This window comes from Phalangium opilio, unplaced genomic scaffold (assembly GCF_054372755.1).
Source record: "Phalangium opilio isolate 3A_F unplaced genomic scaffold, DU_Popi_V2 ptg000053l_1, whole genome shotgun sequence".
Lineage (NCBI taxonomy): Eukaryota > Metazoa > Arthropoda > Arachnida > Opiliones > Phalangiidae > Phalangium > Phalangium opilio.
The window spans coordinates 3,124,126-3,148,124 of NW_028324172.1; positions in this window are offsets into that span (position 1 = coordinate 3,124,126).

Genomic DNA, 23,999 nt, shown 5'->3' on the forward strand with positions numbered 1-23,999 from the left:
AAATATACATGAAATTGGAAAATGTGTGTTTAAAAGACCCCACTTGTCTGTTGAAATGACGGTGAAGGTCCCCACTTGTAAATTTGTCGAGTGTGAAAAATGAAATTGAAATACTTGCTGGAACCAGGTAGGCTTCGACACTAATGCAAAATCTAATAATTTATACACAAATGTCCCCAGATATAAGGTTGGAAGACGGTTTAGGTCCCCACTTGTAAATCTGAATTCAGCTCAAAACTTAAGTGTTAAGCCTTTAAAAGGAACGATTACCTAAATTTCGCCATAATAATCAATCTTTAAACTATAAAATTAAAATATATACATGAAATTTGAAAATGTGTGTTTAAAAGACCCCACTTGTCTGTTGAAATGACGGTGAAGGTCCCCACTTGTAAATTTATCGAGTGTGAAAAATGAAATTGAAATACTTGATTGAACCATATAGGCTTTGAAACTAATTCAAAACCTAATAATTTATACACAAATGTCCCCAGATATAAGGTTGGAAGACGGTTTAGGTCCCCACTTGTAAACCTGAAATTAGCTCAAAACTTAAGTGTTAAGCTAGAAATAGGACTGATTACTTAAATTTCATTCTGATAATCAGTATTTTAACTATAAAATTATAATATACATGAAATTTAAAAATGTGTGTTTAAAAGACCCCACTTGGCTGTTGAAATGAAGGTGAAGGTCCCCACTTGTAAATTTATCGAGTGTGAAAAATGAAGTTGAAATACCTGATGGAACCATATAGGCTTCGACACTAATACAAAATCTAATAATTTATACACAAATGTCCCCAGATATAAGGTTGAAAGACGGTTTAGGTCCCCACTTGTAAATCTGAAATCAGCTCAAAACTTAAGTGTTAAGCTACAAATAGGACTGATTACCTAAATTTCATTATAATAATCAATATTTAACTATAAAATTAAAATATACATGAAATTTGAAAATGTTTGTTTAAAAGACCCCACTTGTCTGTTGAAATGACTGTGAAGGTCCCCACTTGTAATTTTATCGAGTGTGAAAAATGAAATTGAAATACCTGATGGAGCCATATAGGCTTCGACACTAATACAAAATCTAATAATTTATACACAAATGTCCCCAGATATAAGGTTGGAAGACGGTTTAGGTCCCCACTTGTAAATCTGAAATCAGCTCAAAACTTAAGTGTTAAGCCTTTAAATGGTCCGATTAACTAAATTTCATTATAATAATCAGTATTTAAACTATAAAATTAAAATTTACATGAAATTGATCTACTTTAAGACCCTTTAAAAAACATTGTAATGTACTAGTTGACATTTGATCTAGCAGGTGTAGTTATCAATCATTACAAGAAGCAATGCACTTAAGCGACTACTTTTCGAAGGATTGCGCGTCATACAGTATTACAATCACGTGAAAAATAGCATTGGTCGTTTGTCGCCGTATGCGTCATTTATGGCATACGTGGCCAATAGTGAATCTGTCTTAGAAGAATGTCCCACAACACAGATATCCACGAATGTTCGATGGCAAACGTAACTTCCACCGGGTTTCGATAACAGACATGCGAGATTGGGTAATAATACCACGGTCTGGTTAAAAACACCGGTTTTACTAGGTTCATTCCGTTGTCACGACATCTTTCCAATAACTAGGCGCTCTTGCTTACAAGTAAAAGCGCTTTACTCGTTGGCTTGACAAAGAAGTTGAATGGGCCATCGTTTTAATGAATGAAAAACCAAGCCACTCAGCAACTACAGCGATCTGAAAACGCTGTTGTAACTCTAGGCCAAATTAAAACACTTTACCAAATTAAATGTTTAATTTTTAGGTCTAAAATGCTTTTAGCTCTGCCCCCAGAATCGATCGTTTCTTAAATATCGAATCTTTTTCAATTATGACCAATTAATTGAAAACAATATGGTCAAGCCATATTCGTCGCTTCACTTGAAGGGGAAATTCATCGCATTTTACGTGATACTTTGATGGCCCGTATCTCCGCGGGTGTTCAGTTTTGGACAATAGTTCTTTGGTGACTTAGTCTTGTTTTGACCCGTAGAATGCGCCCCTGAATTTGTGACACATCTTTTTGTAACACCCTGTATACTTTGTAATTGCTAAAATGATTAACATTGATCAATTTCTTAACATCTACAAAAGGTGTTATATACTATTAATACCAGGAGTCCATGCATGAACTGCTGTTTTCTATTTGTATATTTTCAATTGGTGTCTATTTACAAATAAGATTTTAAAGATCTATCATAAAATCAATCCAGTGCTTTCTTACCAGTTGTTAATTGTCCTTAATATAATGATTATGCAGAAGGGGATAATTGAAGAGAAGTATCATATGCTTCTGGAAAATGCTAATAACAACAATTATAGTTACCTAAGTCCGTAGTACTAGGAGGAAAATTTAGTGTTGATAATTACAGGTTCAATATATTTCGATAGAGCATTTAATAAAGGTCAACATCCCCAGAAAATAGAACTATTTTTAAAAGCGTACGTTAAAGGGAGGGGGAGGGTCATCAGGTTTTTTCATAATTATCTTTCTATTACAGGAAAAAAGTCTGAGTGATTTTAAAATTTAAATTATTTTGAGATTTCATAGATAATTTGAATTTAGCAAACCAATCGCGTAAAGACCCGCCTTCTTGTTAAAGGGAAGATGAAGTGGAAAATCAAGTGATTTTTATCGATTCTTCTTCTAATTATAAGACCAGTCTGCATAGCGAAACATTGAGGAAATACTTCCAAATGATTTTAAAATTCAAATTGGGTTCCGATTTAATGAATAATTTGAAGTATCCCTCTCCGACCAATCGCGTAAAGCCCGGCCTTTTTGTTAACAAAATTCTCGTGGCACGCTCCATGTCTCGCGCCACGATTGTCTCAGTGCGCTTTATTTTTTTCAAATCTCGCGATAAATTTCATTCGACACAGAGCGTGCCACGAGAATTTTATTAATAAAAAGGCAGGACGTTACGCGATTGGTCAGAGGGGGATACTTCAAATTATTCTTAAAATCGGAACCTATTTTGAATTTTAAAATCATTTGGAAGTATTTCCTCAATGTTTCACTATGCAGACTGGTCTTATAATTGGAAGAAGAATCGATAAAAATCAATTGATTTTCCACTTCACCCTCCCTTTAACAAAGTTCCCGTGGCAAATTCCGTGTCGAATGGAATTTAGCGCGAGATTTGATAAAAATGGCGCGATGAGACAATATATCTTTATATGTTCAGTAAGACAATTTTTCGACGGTTGAACAAAAAAAAATATTTCATAGAAAAAGTGAACAGCCGCAATATTAGGCTTGTTTCCTCGCACCTGGCCGTTGGTTTTTATTCAAGTATTTAATGAATATTTTTCAAGTAAATTGCTTTTATTCAATGGAGAATTTACTTTCCTACTGTAGTGGTATTCCACCAAAACAGCCCCGTGGGTTATCCACGGAAATTTAAATCCCCGTAAAAAACTATTAGGGGCCTACATCAGGATCACTTATTCGTTTGTAATTAACCAGTATATAATTCCTTTTCCGCGATGGTACTAAAAAAGCGGTCACGGAGTGATACAATATGACATAAAGGGTCAAATTATATCTAATAGTGGTTTAAAATGAATGATAAAGTAGATAAATTCCCATTTTAAGGTTTATTTAATTGCAAATAAATCCTTGGTTGAACTAATTGCAGCCCGAAATTTAGGCACGGACTTATGTTATCGAAAATTAGTAGGTTTTTGTTACCATTAATGCAGATGCAAAATTTTCGATAATTGAACGCAATTTGTTTAATTCTATGAAAGCTGAATATCATTTAAATAAATGTAAGCAAAAACGGTTTATGTGCTAAGAACGTCGGATCATAGCTTTAGCCTCTAGTACCATCCTCACATACGTTATTGAGAAACTTCGTCTGCTAATATTTTGACTCCACCCACAAATTTTGTACATAGCGACTTCTAGTGGTCGAAAATGTCATTCTTATCTCTATTTTCGTGGTTAAATAATTTTTTATTTTTTAATTTTTTTTCGAACTTGCGCCAGTGGTAAAAAAGCAGAGTGGACAACAATGCAACATAACTCCCGATTTAGTGGAATTAAGTTTCAAAGTTAAGAATATACATAATCTATGTTTCTTTAAATGTTTACATTTTCTGGTTTTTCTCTTTTTATACTAAAATTATTACTGTAGTACATTTATAAGTATTATTATTATTTACTTATGCAGTATCTATATTTAAAGCCCAAAATATAAGAGAATAAGGCCGATAGATGGCAAGCGCCAGTTTTGAAATTAAAAGCCACTCCCATCAAAACATACAAAGTAGTCGAGGATGGGTAGGAAATTTGCTACGTTCAACGTTCTTCTTACATATATCCGTTTTTGATGTAAGTCTACATTGATGATCATGAAAAATTTTCAAAGATTGATAAGAACGACTTTACGTAAAATTTGTTCTGCAATTTATGAGCCTGTAGTAGAAAAAGAAATTGCTGTATGTAGTCCCTTTATATATATAAATTTAAATAAGACTTAAATAGCTATGTACCTATTTTAGAACGGTCGTACAAAATTTCACTACGTACAGTACCACTTCAAAGATGAATACCAATGCAGCCAAAGTGTTTCCAACAACAAAGACTCTAAACACGGGACAGAGAAAGATCAAGTCCATGGGTTCGTCCAATTTCAAACTGTGAGACTCGAGCAGGTAATTTTGAGATATAAATTTAGCATTAAAGAAATGTGTGGAAAGTAGACTAGTCTCAAATATTCTTTCGACACTGTGGGAAAAACAAAGGTTAAGTAATGAAAATATCGACGCTTGATTAGAGAATTGGCTATACCAATTACTATACGAGGAATAGCTACGCTAACCGTTGCTGCTGCAATGCGTAACGTGTAACTGTAGGATACTCCAAAAATTAAAAGAATATCTCTCAAACTATTGACTTCTAATAATTAAAATCTAAAATTATCGTGCTACTATGGCTCACTAATGAGTCGTAAAAGTAACATTATAGAGATCCATGATTTAGTAACTATTGTATGAAATGCGCAAGCTAATAACGAGCAATTATACGGTGAACTGAACTACATTAACCTAAGATGATATATTTTTGTATTTTATCGCGAGAATGTTACTGCGGCAGCTGCATTAAATACTGAGCCTCAGTAAGTTAAAACATTGAGACATTGACTAAGACATGATGCGAGGTTAAGTAATTTTCGGAATAGGAAATCGAGCTTAAGTTGCATGTTAAAAATTTGCTTTCGAGCTTTCATCGAAACAGGAATTTCCTAGGCGAGCCTTAAAGAGTATCAATTTTAGCTATTAATTTGCAACTATATTATTATATACTTTCAATCACTGTCCTTAGTAAAGAAAAAACCTTATTAATTCGGAAATATAACAGATAGACTTTTATTGGACTATAATTACACTTGAATCCTACGATCACTAATCGAACGTTTTTACGTCCACTGACAATCGCATTGATAAGGCAAAACAAGGGTATTTTTCCTAACCCAAAAGTGGAAGTAAAACTTAAAACAACTTTAAGAGGCAATCAAATGTGGGCTTACGAAAAGTATAAAAATGTTACCAATATAAGACCAGAATTATTCCCTATTTCTGGAGCAACTGAAGCGTTTCAACATTGAGCAGATTCTGTTAGATGTAATTCCTGACCTTCAACCTAATCTAGAATCTCGCCGCCCGCAGACTTTAGCTATGTAATCTAAAGACTTGCTCTCGAGCTTTTATCAAGCTTTTCCCAAGGCTCGAAAGTTGAAAAGTTGCGCTTATTGAGTACTCGCACAGCCCCAAGAGATACACTTACGTGTAGTCGATATTTTCCAAGATTTTTGGAGGAATATTTTTGTTGAAAAACATATGGGCGAATGTTGACTCGTAGGTTTTCTTTCCCACGTAAATCCTTCGTTTATCATCCAGCTGTTTTTTTAGCTGAATCAAATGTCCTTGACCTGAGTCCCAAAACATTTGTGTTTGTTCGATAATAGCAGCTCTGCCATACGCCAATCGTTTTATGGCATTCGGATCATTGAGGAATTGAAATGACTCCCCTCCTTTTTTCCACAAAGTTAAGTACGCAGAATCGTTCTTCTAAAATATAAAATGCAGAGATAATAGTGTCAGTAAACACCTGTCATGTAATTGATTCGTCCGTGGGATTCTGGTTTCTTTACAACCTCGTTACCCATCACGTCACAAATCTCAAGGGTAACTATTTTGACTGCCCCGCTTCGCATGAAGTATATATTTCAACATCTGTCGCTTTAGAGTGAGCTAATCGTTTCTTTTTAAAGGGTATGATTGACATTAGACGATTTTTGTAACTTTTAAAGGTTTTGAAGCTTATCTTATTTAATCTCGGATCAGCTGCATCCCTTAGTCATGTCTTTGATTTATGAAAAACAAAGCTATTCGAATAACAAACTTAACTTACGCTTATTAACAGTAAAATTTTACTTCCCGATTTCATCGAGGCAAAAACGTTAGAATTTGAAATCAAATCTTCAATGGTGTCAATTTTTGATGAATGACCAGTCAAAAGTGTTCCTGTCAAATTGCCGGACCACGCCCAGGTCAGAACCAACGCCCCAAAAATCCAAACTGTACGCAGAAATCTCCTCACTCCACGTTTTTCCAAAGATGTTACCGCTAAATAGCATTTAATGTATAAGAAAGGTGGAAAGAAATATATTGATATCTCGAAAAAAATGTGTTGGCCAAATGTATCTAAAGAAATTGTTATCTCTATATGAAACCTTTGCTAACTGACACTTGTATAATCATTTGGTCACATTTATTTGTTTCTGCATATTTCTTTTCTCTAGATTGATATGGGGAGATTTGGCTCACCATCGTGGGGATATTGTCACATCATAAGGCGGTCTGGTCTCAGCACCGAGTGGATTTTGTCTGGAAGGGGTACGGGTTTTTCACTAGCTCAAACAAACAAGGCGACCCAAGGGCTCGTAATAGTAGCCACATCGTACCGTACTTAGCAGGATTACAGAAAATTTGTCCGAATAGCCCCTCGATGCGCTACCTTTAACTGTCTTAATATGATTACCCGCAATCCTAACTTCTGTGCTGAAATGATTACCCGTACAGAAACTTTGAGTGAATAGCCCCTCGATGCCCTACACTAAAAAATAAATACCCGTAATCCTTACTTCAATAAATATTTTTATATTTTAAGCTAAATATAACGTCAGTGTGTAGTTGCTTTTGCTTTAAAAATTCCCCTCGATTTCTTTGAATGTTGAAAAAAGGGAGCGGGATTGAAAGCGTAAAATTCTTATTGTTGATGGCTGACAGAAATTTTAAAGGGAGAAGGAAACCTCCAATTTTAATTAAGCCAGCACCATAACCCGGTTAAGTTAAACACAATTCTCAATTCTTAACCTTACTAGTACAATTATATGCAATGCTTAAACTTACTTTTATAATTCACATCATTTTAAAATGTGGGTATAAATTATTCTATTTCCAAAAACATTTCCTACCCCCTTCCCCTCAACCTAAAGCCGCGGGTGCTCCAATCTATTTCGGCCATCTCTCGTTTTGGAGGGAAAATTCACAAACCGCTACCAGAGGGCCAACCGTTGGTGTGTTATCCGGAATATTGACTTTCGCCAATTGAAGAATTTGGTTACCTCGATACTTCTAGTCCCTTATCCTACTTCTGATAATACATATCAATGTTGATGTCTTTTTTAGCGGTATAGTCCCATTGGACCGAAACCGCTTTTTGGTTTTTTATGGAGAATGTATTTAAATATCCAGCCCAATGGCGGGTTTCTGCTGAATGGGAATTTATTTGAAAGAATTAGTTAATTAAATGTCTGTGAGGATTTCGAATCACCGCAGCAGCATGGTAGAATATCAGGCTTTTAATTCAGAGGCTCGGGTTCAAACCCAGAGAAGTAAATTGTAAGTTAGGTTAGGTTAGGTTATTATCCTATTAATTAGCTGCCACCTATTCCAAAATATTCTCCTACTAATTAGCTGCCACCTTTTCAAAAATATTCTCCTATTAATTAGTTGTCACCTTTTCCAAAATATTCTCCTATTAATTAGTTGCCACCTTTTCCCAAATATTCTCCTATTAATTAGTTGCCACCTTTTCCTAAATATTCTCCTATTAATTAGTTGCCACCTATTCCAAAACATTTTCCTACTAATTAGCTGCCACCTTTTCCAAAATATTCTCCTACTAATTAGCTGCCACCTTTTCCTAAATATTCTGCTATTAATTAGTTGCCACCTTTTCCTAAATATTCTCCTATTAATTAGCTGCCACCTTTTCCTAAATATTCTCCTATTAATTAGCTGCCACCTTTTCCTAAATATTCTCCTATTAATAAGCTGCCACGTTTTCCGAAACATTCTCCTACTAATTAGCTGCTACCTTTTCCAAAATATTCTCCTAATAGTTAGCTGCCACCTTTTCCAAAACAATAGTTCCAATAATTCGTTGCCACCTTTTCCAAAACAATGGTTCCAATAATTCGTTGCCACCTTTTCCAAAATATTCTCCAATTAATTAGTTGCGACCTTTTCCTAAATATTGTCCTATTAATTAGCTGCCATCTTTTCTTAAATATTCTCCTATTAATTAGCTGCCATCTTTTCCTAAATATTCTCCTATTAATTAGCTGCCGCCTTTTCCAAAACATTCTCCTACTAATTAGCTGCCACCTTTTCCAAAATATTCTCCTCATAGTTAGCTGCCACCTTTTCCTAAACATTCTCCTACTAATTAGTTGCCACCTTTTCCTAAATATTCTCCTATTAATTAGTTGCCACCTTTTCCTAAATATTCTCCTATTAATTAGCTGCCACCTTTTCCGAAACATTCTCCTACTAATTAGCTGCTACCTTTTCCAAAATATTGTCCTAATAGTTAGCTGCCACCTTTTCCAAAACAATGGTTCCAATAATTCGTTGCCACCTTTTCCAAAACAATGGTTCCAATAATTCGTTGCCACCTTTTCCAAAATATTCTCCAATTAATTAGTTGCCACCTTTTCCAAAATATTCTCCTACTAATTAGCTGCCACCTTTTCCAAAATATTCTCCTAATAGTTAGCTGCCACCTTTTCCAAAATATTCTCCTAATATTTAGTTGCCACCTTTTCCTAAATATTCTCCTATTAATTAGCTGCCATCTTTTCCTAAATATTCTCCTATTAACTAGCTGCCACCTTTTCCAAAACATTCTCCTACTAATTAGCTGCCACCTTTTCCTATATATTCTACTATTAATTAGCTGCCACCTTTTCCGAAACATTCTCCAAATAGCTAGCTGCCACCTTTTCAAAAACAATGGTTCCAATAATTCGTTGCCACCTTTTCCAAAATATTCTCCAATTAGTTGCCACCTTTTCCTAAATATCCTCCTACTAATTAGCTGCCACCTTTTCCAAAATATTCTCCTAATAGTTAGCTGCCACCTTTACCAAAATATTCTCCTATTATTTAGTTGCGACCTTTTCCTAAATATTCTCCTATTAATTAGCTGCCATCTTTTCTTAAATATTCTCCTATTAATTAGCTGCCATCTTTTCCTAAATATTCTCCTATTAATTAGCTGCCGCCTTTTCCAAAACATTCTCCTACTAATTAGCTGCCACCTTTTCCAAAATATTCTCCTCATAGTTAGCTGCCACCTTTTCCTAAACATTCTCCTACTAATTAGTTGCCACCTTTTCCTAAATATTCTCCTATTAATTAGCTGCCACCTTTTCCTAAATATTCTCCTATTAATTAGCTGCCATCTTTTCTTAAATATTCTCCTATTAATTAGCTGCCATCTTTTCCTAGATATTCTCCTATTAATTAGCTGCCGCCTTTTCCAAAACATTCTCCTACTAATTAGCTGCCACCTTTTCCAAAATATTCTCCTCATAGTTAGCTGCCACCTTTTCCTAAACATTCTCCTACTAATTAGTTGCCACCTTTTCCTAAATATTCTCCTATTAATTAGTTGCCACCTTTTCCTAAATATTCTCCTATTAATTAGCTGCCACCTTTTCCGAAACATTCTCCTACTAATTAGCTGCTACCTTTTCCAAAATATTCTCCTAATAGTTAGCTGCCACCTTTTCCAAAACAATGGTTCCAATAATTCGTTGCCACCTTTTCCTAAACAATGGTTCCAATAATTCGTTGCCACCTTTTCCAAAATATTCTCCAATTAATTAGTTGCCACCTTTTCCAAAATATTCTCCTACTAATTAGCTGCCACCTTTTCCAAAATATTCTCCTAATAGTTAGCTGCCACCTTTTCCAAAATATTCTCCTATTATTTAGTTGCCACCTTTTCCTAAATATTCTCCTATTAATTAGCTGCCATCTTTTCCTAAATATTCTCCTATTAACTAGCTGCCACCTTTTCCAAAACATTCTCCTACTAATTAGCTGCCACCTTTTCCTATATATTCTACTATTAATTAGCTGCCACCTTTTCCGAAACATTCTCCTAATAGCTAGCTGCCACCTTTTCAAAAACAATGGTTCCAATAATTCGTTGACACCTTTTCCAAAATATTCTCCAATTAGTTGCCACCTTTTCCTAAATATCCTCCTGCTAATTAGCTGCCACCTTTTCCAAAATATTCTCCTAATAGTTAGCTGCCACCTTTACCAAAATATTCTCCTATTATTTAGTTGCGACCTTTTCCTAAATATTCTCCTATTAATTAGCTGCCATCTTTTCTTAAATATTCTCCTATTAATTAGCTGCCATCTTTTCCTAAATATTCTCCTATTAATTAGCTGCCGCCTTTTCCAAAACATTCTCCTACTAATTAGCTGCCACCTTTTCCAAAATATTCTCCTCATAGTTAGCTGCCACCTTTTCCTAAACATTCTCCTACTAATTAGTTGCCACCTTTTCCTAAATATTCTCCTATTAATTAGTTGCCACCTATTCCAAAACATTCTCCTACTAATTAGCTGCCACCTTTTCCAAAATATTCTCCTAATAATTAGCTGCCACCTTTTCCTAAATATTCTGCTATTAATTAGTTGCCACCTTTTCCTAAATATTCTCCTATTAATTAGCTGCCACCTTTTCCTAAATATTCTCCTATTAATTAGCTGCCACTTTTTTCCGAAACATTCTCCTACTAATTAGCTGCTACCTTTTCCAAAATATTCTCCTAATAGTTAGCTGCCACCTTTTCCAAAACAATGGTTCCAATAATTCGTTGCCACCTTTTCCAAAATATTCTCCAATTAGTTGCCACCTTTTCCAAAACAATGGTTCCAATAATTCGTTGCCACCTTTTCCAAAATATTCTCCAATTAGTTGCCACCTTTTCCTAAATATCCTCCTACTAATTAGCTGCCACCTTTTCCAAAATATTCTCCTAATAGTTAGCTGCCACCTTTACCAAAATATTCTCCTATTATTTAGTTGCGACCTTTTCCTAAATATTCTCCTATTAATTAACTGCCATCTTTTCTTAAATATTCTCCTATTAATTAGCTGCCATCTTTTCCTAAATATTCTCCTATTAATTAGCTGCCGCCTTTTCCAAAACATTCTCCTACTAATTAGCTGCCACCTTTTCCAAAATATTCTCCTCATAGTTAGCTGCCACCTTTTCCTAAACATTCTCCTACTAATTAGTTGCCACCTTTTCCTAAATATTCTCCTATTAATTAGCTGCCATCTTTTCTTAAATATTCTCCTATTAATTAGCTGCCATCTTTTCCTAAATATTCTCCTATTAATTAGCTGCCGCCTTTTCCAAAACATTCTCCTACTAATTAGCTGCCACCTTTTCCAAAATATTCTCCTCATAGTTAGCTGCCACCTTTTCCTAAACATTCTCCTACTAATTAGTTGCCACCTTTTCCTAAATATTCTCCTATTAATTAGTTGCCACCTTTTCCTAAATATTCTCCTATTAACTAGCTGCCACCTTTTCCAAAACATTCTCCTACTAATTAGCTGCCACCTTTTCCTATATATTCTACTATTAATTAGCTGCCACCTTTTCCGAAACATTCTCCTAATAGCTAGCTGCCACCTTTTCAAAAACAATGGTTCCAATAATTCGTTGACACCTTTTCCAAAATATTCTCCAATTAGTTGCCACCTTTTCCTAAATATCCTCCTGCTAATTAGCTGCCACCTTTTCCAAAATATTCTCCTAATAGTTAGCTGCCACCTTTACCAAAATATTCTCCAATTATTTAGTTGCGACCTTTTCCTAAATATTCTCCTATTAATTAGCTGCCATCTTTTCTTAAATATTCTCCTATTAATTAGCTGCCATCTTTTCCTAAATATTCTCCTATTAATTAGCTGCCGCCTTTTCCAAAACATTCTCCTACTAATTAGCTGCCACCTTTTCCAAAATATTCTCCTCATAGTTAGCTGCCACCTTTTCCTAAACATTCTCCTACTAATTAGTTGCCACCTTTTCCTAAATATTCTCCTATTAATTAGTTGCCACCTATTCCAAAACATTTTCCTACTAATTAGCTGCCACCTTTTCCAAAATATTCTCCTAATAATTAGCTGCCACCTTTTCCTAAATATTCTGCTATTAATTAGTTGCCACCTTTTCCTAAATATTCTCCTATTAATTAGCTGCCACCTTTTCCTAAATATTCTCCTATTAATTAGCTGCCACTTTTTTCCGAAACATTCTCCTACTAATTAGCTGCTACCTTTTCCAAAATATTCTCCTAATAGTTAGCTGCCACCTTTTCCAAAACTATGGTTCCAATAATTCGTTGCCACCTTTTCCAAAATATTCTCCAATTAGTTGCCACCTTTTCCTAAATATCCTCCTACTAATTAGCTGCCACCTTTTCCAAAATATTCTCCTAATAGTTAGCTGCCACCTTTACCAAAATATTCTCCTATTATTTAGTTGCGACCTTTTCCTAAATATTCTCCTATTAATTAACTGCCATCTTTTCTTAAATATTCTCCTATTAATTAGCTGCCATCTTTTCCTAAATATTCTCCTATTAATTAGCTGCCGCCTTTTCCAAAACATTCTCCTACTAATTAGCTGCCACCTTTTCCAAAATATTCTCCTCATAGTTAGCTGCCACCTTTTCCTAAACATTCTCCTACTAATTAGTTGCCACCTTTTCCTAAATATTCTCCTATTAATTAGCTGCCATCTTTTCTTAAATATTCTCCTATTAATTAGCTGCCATCTTTTCCTAAATATTCTCCTATTAATTAGCTGCCGCCTTTTCCAAAACATTCTCCTACTAATTAGCTGCCACCTTTTCCAAAATATTCTCCTCATAGTTAGCTGCCACCTTTTCCTAAACATTCTCCTACTAATTAGTTGCCACCTTTTCCTAAATATTCTCCTATTAATTAGTTGCCACCTTTTCCTAAATATTCTCCTATTAATTAGCTGCCACCTTTTCCGAAACATTCTCCTACTAATTAGCTGCTACCTTTTCCAAAATATTCTCCTAATAGTTAGCTGCCACCTTTTCCAAAACAATGGTTCCAATAATTCGTTGCCACCTTTTCCTAAACAATGGTTCCAATAATTCGTTGCCACCTTTTCCAAAATATTCTCCAATTAATTAGTTGCCACCTTTTCCAAAATATTCTCCTACTAATTAGCTGCCACCTTTTCCAAAATATTCTCCTAATAGTTAGCTGCCACCTTTTCCAAAATATTCTCCTATTATTTAGTTGCCACCTTTTCCTAAATATTCTCCTATTAATTAGCTGCCATCTTTTCCTAAATATTCTCCTATTAACTAGCTGCCACCTTTTCCAAAACATTCTCCTACTAATTAGCAGCCACCTTTTCCTATATATTCTACTATTAATTAGCTGCCACCTTTTCCGAAACATTCTCCTAATAGCTAGCTGCCACCTTTTCAAAAACAATGGTTCCAATAATTCGTTGACACCTTTTCCAAAATATTCTCCAATTAGTTGCCACCTTTTCCTAAATATCCTCCTGCTAATTAGCTGCCACCTTTTCCAAAATATTCTCCTAATAGTTAGCTGCCACCTTTACCAAAATATTCTCCTATTATTTAGTTGCGACCTTTTCCTAAATATTCTCCTATTAATTAGCTGCCATCTTTTCTTAAATATTCTCCTATTAATTAGCTGCCATCTTTTCCTAAATATTCTCCTATTAATTAGCTGCCGCCTTTTCCAAAACATTCTCCTACTAATTAGCTGCCACCTTTTCCAAAATATTCTCCTCATAGTTAGCTGCCACCTTTTCCTAAACATTCTCCTACTAATTAGTTGCCACCTTTTCCTAAATATTCTCCTATTAATTAGTTGCCACCTATTCCAAAACATTCTCCTACTAATTAGCTGCCACCTTTTCCAAAATATTCTCCTAATAATTAGCTGCCACCTTTTCCTAAATATTCTGCTATTAATTAGTTGCCACCTTTTCCTAAATATTCTCCTATTAATTAGCTGCCACCTTTTCCTAAATATTCTCCTATTAATTAGCTGCCACTTTTTTCCGAAACATTCTCCTACTAATTAGCTGCTACCTTTTCCAAAATATTCTCCTAATAGTTAGCTGCCACCTTTTCCAAAACAATGGTTCCAATAATTCGTTGCCACCTATTCCAAAACAATGGTTCCAATAATTCGTTGCCACCTTTTCCAAAATATTCTCCAATTAATTAGTTGCCACCTTTTCCAAAATATTCTCCTACTAATTAGCTGCCACCTTTTCCAAAATATTCTCCTAATAGTTAGCTGCCACCTTTTCCAAAATATTCTCCTATTATTTAGTTACCACCTTTTCCTAAATATTCTCCTATTAATTAGCTGCCATCTTTTCCTAAATATTCTCCTATTAACTAGCTGCCACCTTTTCCAAAATATTCTCCTACTAATTAGCTGCCACCTTTTCCTATATATTCTACTATTAATTAGCTGCCACCTTTTCCGAAACATTCTCCTAATAGTTAGATGCCACCTTTTCAAAAACAATGGTTCCAATAATTCGTTGCCACCTTTTCCAAAATATTCTCCTATTAATTAGCTGCCACCTTTTCCGAAACATTCTCCTACTAATTAGCTGCTACCTTTTCCAAAATATTCTCCTAATAGTTAGCTGCCACCTTTTCCAAAACAATGGTTCCAATAATTCGTTGCCACCTATTCCAAAACAATGGTTCCAATAATTCGTTGCCACCTTTTCCAAAATATTCTCCAATTAATTAGTTGCCACCTTTTCCAAAATATTCTCCTACTAATTAGCTGCCACCTTTTCCAAAATATTCTCCTAATAGTTAGCTGCCACCTTTTCCAAAATATTCTCCTATTATTTAGTTACCACCTTTTCCTAAATATTCTCCTATTAATTAGCTGCCATCTTTTCCTAAATATTCTCCTATTAACTAGCTGCCACCTTTTCCAAAATATTCTCCTACTAATTAGCTGCCACCTTTTCCTATATATTCTACTATTAATTAGCTGCCACCTTTTCCGAAACATTCTCCTAATAGTTAGATGCCACCTTTTCAAAAACAATGGTTCCAATAATTCGTTGCCACCTTTTCCAAAATATTCTCCAATTAATTAGTTGCCACCTTTTCCTAAATATTCTCCTACTAATTAGCTGCCACCTTTTCCAAAATATTCTCCTAATAGTTAGCTGCCACCTTTACCAAAATATTCTCCTATTATTTAGTTGCCACCTTTTCCTAAATATTCTCCTATTAATTAGCTGCCATCTTTTCTTAAATATTCTCCTATTAATTAGCTGCCATCTTTTCCTAAATATTCTCCTATTAATTAGCTGCCGCCTTTTCCAAAACATTCTCCTACTAATTAGCTGCCACCTTTTCCAAAATATTCTCCTCATAGTTAGCTGCCACCTTTTCCTAAACATTCTCCTACTAATTAGTTGCCACCTTTTCCTAAATATTCTCCTATTAATTAGTTGCCACCTATTCCAAAACATTTTCCTACTAATTAGCTGCCACCTTTTCCAAAATATTCTCCTAATAATTAGCTGCCACCTTTTCCTAAATATTCTGCTATTAATTAGTTGCCACCTTTTCCTAAATATTCTCCTATTAATTAGCTGCCACCTTTTCCTAAATATTCTCCTATTAATTAGCTGCCACTTTTTTCCGAAACATTCTCCTACTAATTAGCTGCTACCTTTTCCAAAATATTCTCCTAATAGTTAGCTGCCACCTTTTCCAAAACTATGGTTCCAATAATTCGTTGCCACCTTTTCCAAAATATTCTCCAATTAGTTGCCACCTTTTCCTAAATATCCTCCTACTAATTAGCTGCCACCTTTTCCAAAATATTCTCCTAATAGTTAGCTGCCACCTTTACCAAAATATTCTCCTATTATTTAGTTGCGACCTTTTCCTAAATATTCTCCTATTAATTAACTGCCATCTTTTCTTAAATATTCTCCTATTAATTAGCTGCCATCTTTTCCTAAATATTCTCCTATTAATTAGCTGCCGCCTTTTCCAAAACATTCTCCTACTAATTAGCTGCCACCTTTTCCAAAATATTCTCCTCATAGTTAGCTGCCACCTTTTCCTAAACATTCTCCTACTAATTAGTTGCCACCTTTTCCTAAATATTCTCCTATTAATTAGCTGCCATCTTTTCTTAAATATTCTCCTATTAATTAGCTGCCATCTTTTCCTAAATATTCTCCTATTAATTAGCTGCCGCCTTTTCCAAAACATTCTCCTACTAATTAGCTGCCACCTTTTCCAAAATATTCTCCTCATAGTTAGCTGCCACCTTTTCCTAAACATTCTCCTACTAATTAGTTGCCACCTTTTCCTAAATATTCTCCTATTAATTAGTTGCCACCTTTTCCTAAATATTCTCCTATTAATTAGCTGCCACCTTTTCCGAAACATTCTCCTACTAATTAGCTGCTACCTTTTCCAAAATATTCTCCTAATAGTTAGCTGCCACCTTTTCCAAAACAATGGTTCCAATAATTCGTTGCCACCTTTTCCTAAACAATGGTTCCAATAATTCGTTGCCACCTTTTCCAAAATATTCTCCAATTAATTAGTTGCCACCTTTTCCAAAATATTCTCCTACTAATTAGCTGCCACCTTTTCCAAAATATTCTCCTAATAGTTAGCTGCCACCTTTTCCAAAATATTCTCCTATTATTTAGTTGCCACCTTTTCCTAAATATTCTCCTATTAATTAGCTGCCATCTTTTCCTAAATATTCTCCTATTAACTAGCTGCCACCTTTTCCAAAACATTCTCCTACTAATTAGCAGCCACCTTTTCCTATATATTCTACTATTAATTAGCTGCCACCTTTTCCGAAACATTCTCCTAATAGCTAGCTGCCACCTTTTCAAAAACAATGGTTCCAATAATTCGTTGACACCTTTTCCAAAATATTCTCCAATTAGTTGCCACCTTTTCCTAAATATCCTCCTGCTAATTAGCTGCCACCTTTTCCAAAATATTCTCCTAATAGTTAGCTGCCACCTTTACCAAAATATTCTCCTATTATTTAGTTGCGACCTTTTCCTAAATATTCTCCTATTAATTAGCTGCCATCTTTTCTTAAATATTCTCCTATTAATTAGCTGCCATCTTTTCCTAAATATTCTCCTATTAATTAGCTGCCGCCTTTTCCAAAACATTCTCCTACTAATTAGCTGCCACCTTTTCCAAAATATTCTCCTCATAGTTAGCTGCCACCTTTTCCTAAACATTCTCCTACTAATTAGTTGCCACCTTTTCCTAAATATTCTCCTATTAATTAGTTGCCACCTATTCCAAAACATTCTCCTACTAATTAGCTGCCACCTTTTCCAAAATATTCTCCTAATAATTAGCTGCCACCTTTTCCTAAATATTCTGCTATTAATTAGTTGCCACCTTTTCCTAAATATTCTCCTATTAATTAGCTGCCACCTTTTCCTAAATATTCTCCTATTAATTAGCTGCCACTTTTTTCCGAAACATTCTCCTACTAATTAGCTGCTACCTTTTCCAAAATATTCTCCTAATAGTTAGCTGCCACCTTTTCCAAAACAATGGTTCCAATAATTCGTTGCCACCTATTCCAAAACAATGGTTCCAATAATTCGTTGCCACCTTTTCCAAAATATTCTCCAATTAATTAGTTGCCACCTTTTCCAAAATATTCTCCTACTAATTAGCTGCCACCTTTTCCAAAATATTCTCCTAATAGTTAGCTGCCACCTTTTCCAAAATATTCTCCTATTATTTAGTTACCACCTTTTCCTAAATATTCTCCTATTAATTAGCTGCCATCTTTTCCTAAATATTCTCCTATTAACTAGCTGCCACCTTTTCCAAAATATTCTCCTACTAATTAGCTGCCACCTTTTCCTATATATTCTACTATTAATTAGCTGCCACCTTTTCCGAAACATTCTCCTAATAGTTAGATGCCACCTTTTCAAAAACAATGGTTCCAATAATTCGTTGCCACCTTTTCCAAAATATTCTCCTATTAATTAGCTGCCACCTTTTCCGAAACATTCTCCTACTAATTAGCTGCTACCTTTTCCAAAATATTCTCCTAATAGTTAGCTGCCACCTTTTCCAAAACAATGGTTCCAATAATTCGTTGCCACCTATTCCAAAACAATGGTTCCAATAATTCGTTGCCACCTTTTCCAAAATATTCTCCAATTAATTAGTTGCCACCTTTTCCAAAATATTCTCCTACTAATTAGCTGCCACCTTTTCCAAAATATTCTCCTAATAGTTAGCTGCCACCTTTTCCAAAATATTCTCCTATTATTTAGTTACCACCTTTTCCTAAATATTCTCCTATTAATTAGCTGCCATCTTTTCCTAAATATTCTCCTATTAACTAGCTGCCACCTTTTCCAAAATATTCTCCTACTAATTAGCTGCCACCTTTTCCTATATATTCTACTATTAATTAGCTGCCACCTTTTCCGAAACATTCTCCTAATAGTTAGATGCCACCTTTTCAAAAACAATGGTTCCAATAATTCGTTGCCACCTTTTCCAAAATATTCTCCTATTAATTAGCTGCCACCTTTTCCGAAACATTCTCCTACTAATTAGCTGCTACCTTTTCCAAAATATTCTCCTAATAGTTAGCTGCCACCTTTTCCAAAACAATGGTTCCAATAATTCGTTGCCACCTATTCCAAAACAATGGTTCCAATAATTCGTTGCCACCTTTTCCAAAATATTCTCCAATTAATTAGTTGCCACCTTTTCCAAAATATTCTCCTACTAATTAGCTGCCACCTTTTCCAAAATATTCTCCTAATAGTTAGCTGCCACCTTTTCCAAAATATTCTCCTATTATTTAGTTACCACCTTTTCCTAAATATTCTCCTATTAATTAGCTGCCATCTTTTCCTAAATATTCTCCTATTAACTAGCTGCCACCTTTTCCAAAATATTCTCCTACTAATTAGCTGCCACCTTTTCCTATATATTCTACTATTAATTAGCTGCCACCTTTTCCGAAACATTCTCCTAATAGTTAGATGCCACCTTTTCAAAAACAATGGTTCCAATAATTCGTTGCCACCTTTTCCAAAATATTCTCCAATTAATTAGTTGCCACCTTTTCCTAAATATTCTCCTACTAATTAGCTGCCACCTTTTCCAAAATATTCTCCTAATAGTTAGCTGCCACCTTTACCAAAATATTCTCCTATTATTTAGTTGCCACCTTTTCCTAAATATTCTCCTATTAATTAGCTGCCATCTTTTCTTAAATATTCTCCTATTAATTAGCTGCCATCTTTTCCTAAATATTCTCCTATTAATTAGCTGCCGCCTTTTCCAAAACATTCTCCTACTAATTAGTTGCCACCTATTCCAAAACATTCTCCTACTAATTAGCTGCCACCTTTTCCAAAATATTCTCCTAATAATTAGCTGCCACCTTTTCCTAAATATTCTGCTATTAATTAGCTGTCACTTTTTCCTAAATATTCTCCTATTAATTAGCTGCCACCTTTTCCGAAACATTCTCCTACTAATTAGCTGCTACCTTTTCCAAAATATTCTCCTAATAGTTAGCTGCCACCTTTTCCAAAATATTCTCCCCATAGTTAGCTGCCACCTTTTTCAAAATATTCTCCTAATAGTTAGCTGCCACCTTTTCAAAAACAATGGTTCCAATAATTCGTTGCCACCTTTTCCAAAATATTCTCCAATTAATTAGTTGCCACCTTTTCCTAAATATTCTCCTACTAATTAGCTGCCACCTTTTCCAAAATATTCTCCTAATAGTTAGCTGCCACCTTTACCAAAATATTCTCCTATTATTTAGTTGCCATCTTTTCATAAATATTCTCCTATTAATTAGCTGCCGCCTTTTCCAAAACATTCTCCTACTAATTAGCTGCCACCTTTTCCAAAATATTCTCCTCATAGTTAGCTGCCACCTTTTCCTAAACATTCTCCTACTAATTAGCTGCCATCTTTTCCTAAATATTCTCCTATTAATTAGCTGCCGCCTTTTCCAAAACATTCTCCTACTAATTAGCTGCCACCTTTTCCAAAATATTCTCCTCATAGTTAGCTGCCACCTTTTCCTAAACATTCTCCTACTAATTAGCTGCCATCTTTTCCAAAATATTCTCCTAATAGTTAGCTGCCACCTTTTCCAAAACAATGATTCTCTCCATTATCAATCACTCTTAAAATTTAATTTCAAACATCAATATATATGTACAACGAAAACTGTAGGGTAAAAAAAATTCCTTAAAAAAAGTGAAAACGTTTGCTTTTTAAATTTTGATATATATTTTCCCAAAACCGCACATTTTGGCTGTTTTCGGTTGAATGGGAAACGCGTTCGGTCGAATGGGACACAAGGTTTTTAGCCACATGGTATGATGTACATCTACGATGAAACTCTTTGTTTGACCTGCCCTGTTGTTGTTGTTGGTATTGGCAGTATGAAAGTTTTCGTTCGTCATTGAAGGGAAAGTGAAAGGGAGATAATTGTGGTGAGGTGATATTTTTCGTTCGTCTACTTAAAAGGAAGGGGATTATAATAATAAGGTTAAGATATATTTTCTCCCTTTTAAATTCCAATCACCCGTCCTCAATACGATTTCATGCTTTCAATACTGCTCCCCTATTTCAACAGTCAAAGATATCGAGTGAAATTTTGAAAGCAAAAGTAACTATTTACTGACGGTATTTTAGAATGATCTTAAGGCAACGGGATATTACAATTTTTGGGTGTTTTACCGAATTCTTTCTCTTTTAAACACTTCTGGCCATAGTTTCATGTTGGAAATTTATAAAATGCGAAAAGTATGCGCCGGCATAAGCCTATGTTGTAAACTGAAACTTTCTGTACGTGTATTAATCGAGAGTTAAATACGTAAACATTTTAGCACTGTTAAAGTTAAGTCAATCATCGAGGGGGTAATCACTAAAACTTTCTGTTCTTCTATTAAGAGTTACTTGTGTGTAATCGTTTTAGCATTGTTGATTTAGAATGGTCTTACGGGTATTAACGTTATGGGTAGCGCATGGAGGGGCTACTCACTCAGTTTCTCGTTGTGTCGCACTATTACAATTACAACATATATAAATTTGTTGAAGTAAGGATTAGCACAGTTAAAAGTAGCACATCGAGGGGTTATTCACATAAATTTTATGTACGCCTGTTAAGTACGGTACGATGTGGCTACTATTTCGAGCCCTTGGGTCTTGTTTCAATTCTGTCTCTCACATCGTGATCGCCGGCTATACTGTTCTCTAAGAAAAATGTCCGCTAGTAAGTTCAGAAATATACCTGCCATTTGAACTAAGTTTGTATCTTTGATTGTGAATTTCATTATTTCATTATTTCATTTTATAAGAAATAGCATAAGTGGATCATATTACAGCTCCCTATAAGTACTGGACGTCGGTTATGCTTTTGTTAACAGCGTTTTCTTCCAAGACATCCAAGCCCGCCATCTATAGCTCAGTTTTACAAGTATAGTTTACCCATTAACCCGTGTCTGGAGTTACGTTAACGTACGGAAGTTCCGGTTGATGGTAATGGTTGTCAGACCGCTGTCAGTATCGTTATTAGTGCGAAGCTTAATTGTTATCGCGTTATGATTTTGATTTAGATGGGCTTATAATTCTTTGCTAATTGGGAAAAACACCTAGGATCAATGTACCTAATTACAATCGTCGCAAGCCCAAGTGAAGACACATCTGAACACGATTTGTGCGATATTAAAAGCACTTAACCGTAAGCGAATAAAACGTTTTGTAAAACTGAAAAATATTGACCAGCATCTTTCGCAAACGGAAGACGTTAAAGCAATGAAAACATTCGTCAGACTTAAAAAGTAAAACAAATTTCAATGTCGACGCACATAAACCTTAACTAGTATTAAATCAGTCCAATTATCCCCGCTAAAAACCTACTAATCGGTGGAAGCTCAGTGCTGTATTAGGGATGCATTAAAAATGTTCTAGCATGATGAAAGCTATTTTGATCATTTGAATTCAAATTCATTTCCTTTTCAACACAAGCGTTTAAAAATTGATTGAAATTAGAATTACTTCGATTTTACTCCCCATTCTCGTAGAGAACCTCGTTGAGTCAAAAGGAAGTTCGATACATTTAGCAGGTTTCCAGTTTCGTGTATTTTAACACTATTTTCTAGTTGGTGTATTTATCGATGAGGCAAGTTAGAATTTGCCTCTTCCCACTTCATTTAAAAGTATAACTTAAAAAACAAATCTAACATATTAGCTATTTAGACCACGTTTTCGTTGAAAAACCGAAATGATTTGTATAAAAACTTTTAACATGGACTCGCTTTTGAACTAAATTGGTATTTGGCACTTACGATTCCTTAGAAAATCCGAAATGTAAATCCAGATGAATTTCGTAAAGCTTCCCGAATTGGACTCCCACAATCTTATTCTTTTTCTGGCAGCCACAAAAGATACCAGCGAAACTACTATCAGTGACAAAAGGCTGAAGATCCATACTGTGTTCTCGAGTCCCTTGATGGAGAGAATCTTTTGTGAACGCCCGTTTCCAATGGGCTCGCTTGAAAATATTGAGTAGGAATCGAAGTAACTAATTGGAGTTACGTGAAGTACCAACGCATCCCTCTCAAATGCCATATATTGTTGTATAACGGTGTCTAGAGTCTTTAGGAAAATTTAATTGATTTGACTCGGAAATTTTTCGATGTTTTGTATCTGGTACTACTTCTCTCATGTTCATGAAATTTAATGCATATTTATAAAAATGTTTAAAAAAATCAAAATTTGTAGGATTATTAACATTAAATTCTCACATTTGTAGTAAGACGCTTTCTTTAATAAAACAAGACAATATCCATTCTAGTACTTACACCCTTTTCAATTGCTAAACTATGTTTCACAGAATTTGATATCCAATTAGTAACATTGATCTCCCTCAAGCGTTCTTCGACCCATTTATTACTCACAAATGTAAGTCTGAAATATTATTTCCAAATTTTGTCTTATGATGTTTTATAATTTGGAAAAATATTATAAATGAAGGCATACTTCACATGTTTGAGACTTAAAAGCACGTAACGACCATATGCGAAATTTGTGTCGAAGTACGGAGCATAAGGCGCCGTCAAGACGTTTTTATCCCATTTATCCAGCCACTATATAATGCATTAAATCACTTTAAATTCTCGGTCCTGATAAGCTTTCCGATGACTCAAAAAAATAGTTATGTGCCGACATATTTTGGAATGCGTCAACATTTACGCGTAAAAATTATCAATTCTGTAAATGTATCTTTGCGCGTAAAATTACTTTCAAATTGATATAACATACTCGAAGAAGTCAAATTATAAATTGAATTTCGTTTATTGTTTTCAAACTATCAATCACCAAGGGACGCCACTGATATTACCCTTGCCTTTAAATAAAATTTTTTGTGTCGTTTCTTGGAATATACGACCATTACTACGGAAAGAAAAAGGTAA